The 7,127-nt window shown below is 53.7% G+C and overlaps 1 protein-coding gene across 2 annotated transcripts in view; it reads left to right on the forward strand.

The window, feature by feature from the left end:
• The first annotated feature begins 6,421 nt into the window (after positions 1-6,421).
• Positions 6,422-7,127, forward strand: part of FCGRT (Fc gamma receptor and transporter) — a 9,083-nt gene continuing 8,377 nt past the window's right edge. For both annotated transcript variants that reach the window (XM_040457752.1, XM_040457753.1), the window contains exon 1: positions 6,422-6,496. The gene's annotated coding sequence lies outside the window, so the exon portion shown is untranslated. The remainder of the gene's footprint in view (positions 6,497-7,127) is intronic.

The raw sequence follows: 7,127 nt of genomic DNA on the forward strand, positions 1-7,127 counted from the left end.
CCCCCCCCCCCCCGCTCTCTCTCTCTCTCTCTCTCTCTCGAAATAAATAAAAAAAAATTTTTTTAAACAAAAAAGGGGGAACAAGTGTTAGGAACATATGCCCTACCATGTGCCCCATGCCAAACTCTTGATTCGCTGAAGCCTCTCTGAGGCTGGCACAATTGTTCCCATTTTATAAAGAAACGGAGGCTCAGAGAGGCCAACCTGGAACAGGCAGCATTTGGTTTTGAACTCATGTGTGATTGTCCCTTGGGGTCAGTAGGGGGCACCACGGTGCAGGGGCAGACACAGGCCCCAGGGCCAAGGAGGTCTCCTGGATGAGCTCCCCACGCGATTGAAGCAATCGTTCAGAAGGGACCCACACTGGGTTCAATGCTCTGCTTGAGCTGTCTTTGAATTTGGAACAAGGGGCCCCTCATTTTCATTTGCCCCGGGCCCCGCAAATTAAGTAACTGGTCCTGCCTTGGACTTTCTATTCTTTATAGTGGGCCCCTGGGGACACTATTCTTTATAGAAAGAATATATTTCTGGGGCGCCTGGGTGGCGCAGTCGGTTAAGCGTCCGACTTCAGTCAGGTCACGATCTCGCGGTCCGTGAGTTCAAGTCCCGTGTCGGGCTCTGGGCTGATGGCCCAGAGCCTGGAGCCTGTTTCTGATTCTGTGTCTCCCTCTCTCTCTGCCCCTCCCCCGTTCATGCTCTGTCTCTCTCTGTCCCCAAAATAAATAAAAACATTGAAAAAAAAAAAAAAAAAAAGAAAGAATATATTTCTATTCTTTATAGTGGGCCCCAGGGGTTCTAGAGGGCATAGAGGCAGGATTATTAGAGCAAGAACCTGGGACTATGAGAAGGGACAGCCAGCAGGTGCTGTAAATGGCCCCTGAAGACACAGCAAGACCCCGGGACACCTAGAAGTGACTCCCAGTGGGTACCAAGTGACCTTGAGGACTTTGTTGTAACAGGAAACAGGGACATTATGGGGAATGTTCTGGCCAACTGAGAGACCTCACTGCCAAACCTGGGAGGAGGAGCTCAGAATGATATTTTAGCAGGGGCAAGGAAGGGCATCCCTCGCGACTGTGCTAGGCTGGACAGTGGTCCCCCAAAGGTGTCTATGCCCTAATCCCACAGAACCTGTGATTATGTTACCTCAGTAGGATAAATGGGACTTTGCAGAAATGATTACATTTGGGATTTTTTAAAAAAAAATTTTAATGTTTTATTTATTTTTGAGAGAGAGACAGATCGTGAGCAGGGGAGGGGCAGAGAGAGAGCGAGACACAGAATCCGAAGCAGGCTCCAGGCTCTGAGCTGTCAGCACAGAGCCCGATGCGGGGCTCAAACACACGAACCATGAGATCATGACCTGAGCTGAAGTTGGCCACTTAACCAAATGAGCCACCCAGGCGCCCCTAAATTTGGGATTTTGAGATGAGGAAATGACCTGGGATTATCCAGGGGGACCAATGTAATCAAGAGACTACTTATAAGAAGGGTCTGGTGGGGGCTGGGGGGCTGGTTAGTTCAGTTGGGTAGAATGTGAAACTAATAACATCAACGTCACGGGTTTGTTTCTCAAACAGGCAGAGAAAAGCATTAGTTCTCATGTTTAATAACAATTAATTTTCTAAGAAAAAGGAGGGGGTGTTTGGCTAGCTCAAGTCGGAACAGCATGTGACTCTTGCTCTCCAGGTCATGAGTTCAAGCCCCATGTTGGGTGTAGAGATTACTTTTTAAAAAAAGAAAAACAGGGGCGCCTGGGTGGCGCAGTCGGTTAAGCGTCCGACTTCAGCCAGGTCACGATCTCGCGGTCCGTGAGTTCGAGCCCCGCGTCAGGCTCTGGGCTGATGGCTCGGAGCCTGGAACCTGTTTCCGATTCTGTCTCCCTCTCTCTCTGCCCCTCCCCCGTTCATGCTCTGTCTCTCTCTGTCCCAAAAATAAATAAATGTTGAAAAGAGGGAGGGGGGAGATCAGAGTCAGAGAGATGTGTGGATGGACGGACAGGCACAGAGTAACAGAAAGGAGAGAAGATGGCTGTGTTGTTGGCTTTGAAACTGGAGGAAGGGACCATGAGCTGGGGAAGGGCTGGCAGCTTGTAGAAGCTGGAAAAGGCCCGAAAACGGATTCTCCCTCCCAGAGCCTCAACAAAGAACCAGTCCCGTGGACCATTTTAGACGTCTGACGTCCAGAAGTGTAAGATCAAAATTTTGTGTCTTTTTTTTTTTTTTTTTAATTTTTTTTTTTAACGTTTTATTTATTTTTGAGACAGAGAGAGACAGAGCATGAACGGGGCAGGGGCAGAGAGAGAGGGAGACACAGAATCGGAAACAGGCTCCAGGCTCTGAGCCATCAGGCCAGAGCCCGACGCGGGGCTCGAACTCACGGACCGCGAGATCGTGACCTGGCTGAAGTCGGACGCTTAACTGACTGAGCCACCCAGGCGCCCCCAAAATTTTGTATCGTTTTAAGCCACCGAGTTTGCAGTTATTAATTACAGCGGCAGCTTGAAATAAATGCAATGAACCAGGGCCATTGAGGATGGTGACGGAAGCAGGATGCTGGGACACATGGGGGAAAGACTGCAGGGATGTTCTCAGAGCCCAAAGGGCACTTTGATGGTTCTGGGGGACACAGACTAGCAGGCCCTTGGAATGGTTTAGCAGGACTCTAAAGACTTAATGGTAGAGGTATGAGGCACTCTTTTTTCTTTCTTTCGTTCTTTCTTTCTTTCTTTCTTTCTTCCTCTTGATGGAGGGAGTCTTCCTTTTTTAAATGTTTATTAAAAAAGTTTTTTTTAATGTTTATTTATTTTTGAGAGAGAGAGACAGAGCGTGAGTAGGGGAGGGACAGAGAGGGAGGGAGACCCAGAATCCGAAGCAGGCTCCAGGCTCCGAGTTGTCAGCGCAGAGCCCGAGGCGGGGCTCGAACTCATGAACCACAAGATCATGACCTGAGCTGAAGTTGGACGCTCAAGCGACGGAGCCACCTGGGCACCCCATGAGGCATTCTAATAGAGTCCTGGAAGGACCCTGAGTAGAGGGGACACCTTGAGGCCATTTTGGTGACCCTCATGGTCCTATGAGGGAAGACTCACAGGGGACCTTTTGAGTGCTCAGGGGGAGAGTATGCAGGACACAGGGACATTTGAACAGGAACCAAGGCTTTTTTGTGACAGGACCCAGTGAATATTAGAGTAGGGCCCTGGGAGGTGTCACGGGGACAATCAGTAGGACATTTAGCAGGAGCTAAAGGGCAGATGAGCAAGGTGTGGGCATTGTGGAAGTCCCCAGGGACAGTGCAGGAGAGCCCCAGGAGCATGGCGGGCGGGAGCCCAAGGGCTTGTCACCAGGGCTCTCATGGCATTATTTAGGGTCCTAAACAATAGAGAATTCTAGGGGGATTTTTTTTTAAATTTTTTAATATTTATTTTTGAGAGAGAGTGAGAGGGGGAGGGGCAGAGACAGAGACGGGGGACATCGGATCTGGAGCGGGTTTTGCACTGACACCAGGAAGCCCCATGCGGGGCTCAAACTCACGAGCCACGAGATCATGACCTGAACCAAAGTCCACTCCTCCACGGACTGAGTCACCCAGGAGCCCCTCTAGAGGGATGTTTTATTTAATTAATTAATTAATTTATTTATTTATTTATTTTATTTTATTATTTTTTTTTAATGTTTATTTTTGAGACAGAGAGAGACAGAGCATGAACGGGGGAGGGTCAGAGAGAGAGGGAGACACAGAATCTGAAGCAGGCTCCGGGCTCTGAGCCGTCAGCACAGAGCCCGACGCGGGGCTCGAACTCACGGACCGCGAGATCATGACCTGGGCCGCAGTCGGACGCTCAACTGACCGAGCCCCCAGGCTCCCCTCTAGAGGGATGTTTTAACCATTAAAGTAAGACCCAGGGACTTAAAAGGGAGACACACAGCCTTGTAACAGGACCCCAGGGCCCCTTCTGAGTGGCATCTCGGGTCCCTCGAGGGCGGTTCCCTCCCCAGGTTGGGGAGTCGCCACCTAGTTGGGGTGGGGGAGGGGTGGGGGAAGGACTTGACAGAAGTCCCTGGGAAACGCGGGACGTTTCTTGCTGGTGGGTCTGTCTATCTATCATCTTTCTATATTTCTGTATCTCTCAGTCTTTCTGGGGAGGTTCTGGATAGGACATGGCCTGGTGAGAGAGAATAACAGAGAGAATCCAGGAGGGATGTGGGGAGCCCTGCTCAGCCTTACAACAGAAATGGAAGGACTTAGAACAGGCTCGGCAGCAGAGAGAAGGGGCCTGGGGCGGACAGCACTTTGTGTCAATCATGGAGTGGATCACAGCAAGGTGAGGGCTCAGGACTGGTTTAGCTGGATCCCTGGGGTGGGGGGTGGGGTGGTGGTGGCCGACTCTGAGAGAGATTAGCCAGAGGCTGTTGAAGACGTTGTTGCTGGGCCTCAGGATTTTATCAGGGGACCCAGGGAGCATGGGGGTGGGGAGCTGAGATATCAGAAACCCCGGGGCAAAGTAGGGGCCTCTGGCAATGGTCCGGCAGGACGCCGGGGACACGGCATTAAAGCGAGTTATTGCAGCAGGGCTGTGTGGTTCCAGTGGTTCCATGGCACAGCCATGGGACCTCGAGACCATCTTAATGGCCCAGTAGGCCTCAGAGTAAGACTACAGGGACATCATGTTAGGGCTCAGGGAGCCTTTACATGAGTTCCAGCGTGTGTTAAAGTAGGGCACCAGCAGGACCCCAGGCCGAAGGTTTTCAAGCCCCAAGGAAAAGTAAAGCAGGTCCTGGGGGGCACTGTCCCAAGACATTGGCCATTTTATATCAGGGTCCAAGGAACATCACATGATGGTCCTGAGGCCTTTATTTGATTATTTAATTTGCTTATTTTTGGTCCCAAGGCCTTTATTCTGTGTGTGTGTGTGTGTGTGTGTGTGTGTGTGTGTGTGTGTGTAAGCTTGAGAGAGAGCAAGTGAGAGCACGGGGCGGGGGGGGGGGGCAGAGAAAGAGAGAGGGCGAGAGAGAATCCCAAGCAGGCCCCGCACTGTCAGCACAGAGCCCGTCATGGGGCTCAAACTCACCAACCGTGAGATCATGACCTGAGCCAAAATCAAGAGTCGGACACTGAACAGACTGAGCCATCCTGGTGCCCCATGGTCCCAAGGCCTTTAAAACGAGAGCCCTGGGAACTGCTGGAATGTTCCCCTGGATGTATAGCCAGGTCCCTAGGGACACAGAGGGGCTAGCTGGGCATGGCGGGTTTTTCAGGGTATTTTAGGAAAGAAACGAGGGTGCTATAATAGGATTCTCGTGGGACCTGCAACCAGGATCCTTCGGTAGCATCATAGGAAGCCCCTCAGGGTGGATTTTCTAGCAGGACCAGGGAGAGGAAGGAAAACGGACACGGTTTCCTCGCGAAGTTGAACACAGATGTACCATGGGTATGGGTTAATTTCGTGTGTCCACTTGGCTGGGCCCCAGGCCCCAGATGTTGGGTCAGACATTACTCTGGATGTTTCCGTGAGGGTGTTTCGGGGTGACATTTACACTGAAATCAGTGGACTTTGAGTACGGCGGACTTGCCTCCAGAATGTGGGTGGGTTACGTCCAATCAGCCGTAAAACTGACCCCCGCCCCTCGCAGGCGAGAGGGATCTCTGCCAGCTGACTGTCTTTGGATTCCGTCTGCAAGATCGGCTCTCCAGCTTGCTGCTTTGGGACTTGAACTGCGGCTCTTTCCAGAGTCCCCAGCCTGCCAGCCACCCCTCTCAAATTTTAGACTTGCTAAGCCAGCACAATCACATGAGCCAATTCCTTAAAATAAGCCTCTCTCTATGTATGCATATACACATACCGAGGGTGCACAACATTCCAGTACAGTGGAGAACATTCCAGTATAATTGTAGCGGCAGTGTGGGCTGGGGTAGGGGACTGGAGGGGGCCTCTCAGCACCACAGCGATGTACATGGGGACTGTGTTATCGAGGCCCCATCAGAAGATACTGAAGAAGTGGAGGGCCACTTTAAGGGGACACATCGGGGACGGGTTCCAAGGAGGAAATATAGAAGTGTTTAGAGAACTTTCACTGTAGCAAGAGCTAGTCAGGGGGGGGGGGGGGGCCCGCGGCGTTGTTGTACAAGGAGGGAAGAAGGGGACCCACTGAAACCTCCAGAGTTTGGACTCTGACAGTGTTGCTCGTCAACTGTGTCATGAATTTGCTGGGTGGCTGACACCTCAAAATAAGAAGACAGGGAGAGACAGAGAAAGGGACCCCAGAGGGGCGGGGGTGGGGGGGGTGGGGGCAACAACAACAAAATTTCAAGAGAGAGGCAGAGAGAAATACTCAGAGGCTGGGCCCAGGGCCTGGGGTGTGCCCGGCAGCTGAGGGGCGGGGTTGGATATTCCTGAAGTCAGGGAGCAGTCTCCGGACAGGATGTGAGAGAGGAACTGGGGTCTCCAGTCACGGGAGCCAGCTAAGGCTGCAGGCGGGAAGGGAGCTTCGTTGCCGTGAGCAGGGCTGGGGCCCAGGCCCAGGGGAGGACCGGCGGGGGTCGGGACTGCCGGGTCTGAGGGCGGAGCGGTCTGGGGCCCTGGACTCCCGGGTCCGAGAGAGGAGGGGCTGGAGCTGGGATTCCTAAGTCTGAGGGAGGAGGGGGCCTTAGGGCAGGGGCTCCCGGGTCTGAGGGAGGAGGGGTCGGGGCCCTGGACTCCCGGGTCCGAGGGAGGAAGGGCTGGGGGGCCGGGACTCCTGGTTCTGGGGAAGGAGGGGCTGGGACCCCTGGGTCTCAGGAGGGGGCTGGGGGTGAGGACTCCCGGGTCTGAGGGAGGAGGGGCTGGGGACCCTGGACTCCCGGGTCCGAGGGAGGAAGGACTGGGGGCCGGGACTCCTGGTTCTGGGGAAGGAAGGCCTGGGACGCGGACCCCTGGGTCTCAGAAAGGAAGGGGCTGGGGGTAAGGACGCCCGGGTCTGAGGAGGAGGGGCTGGGGTTGGACTCCCGGGTCTGAGGGAGGAGGGGGCTGGTGGCCTGGACTCCCGGGTCTGAGGGAGGAGGGGGTGGGGGCCGGGATTCCCGAGTCTGAGAGAAGAGGGACTGGGGGCCCGGCCTCTCGGGTCTGAGGGAGGAGGGGCTGGGGGCCC

This window comes from Herpailurus yagouaroundi, unplaced genomic scaffold (genome assembly GCF_014898765.1).
Source record: "Herpailurus yagouaroundi ecotype Mexico unplaced genomic scaffold, PumYag 220, whole genome shotgun sequence".
In the NCBI taxonomy this organism is placed as follows: Eukaryota; Metazoa; Chordata; class Mammalia; order Carnivora; family Felidae; genus Herpailurus; species Herpailurus yagouaroundi.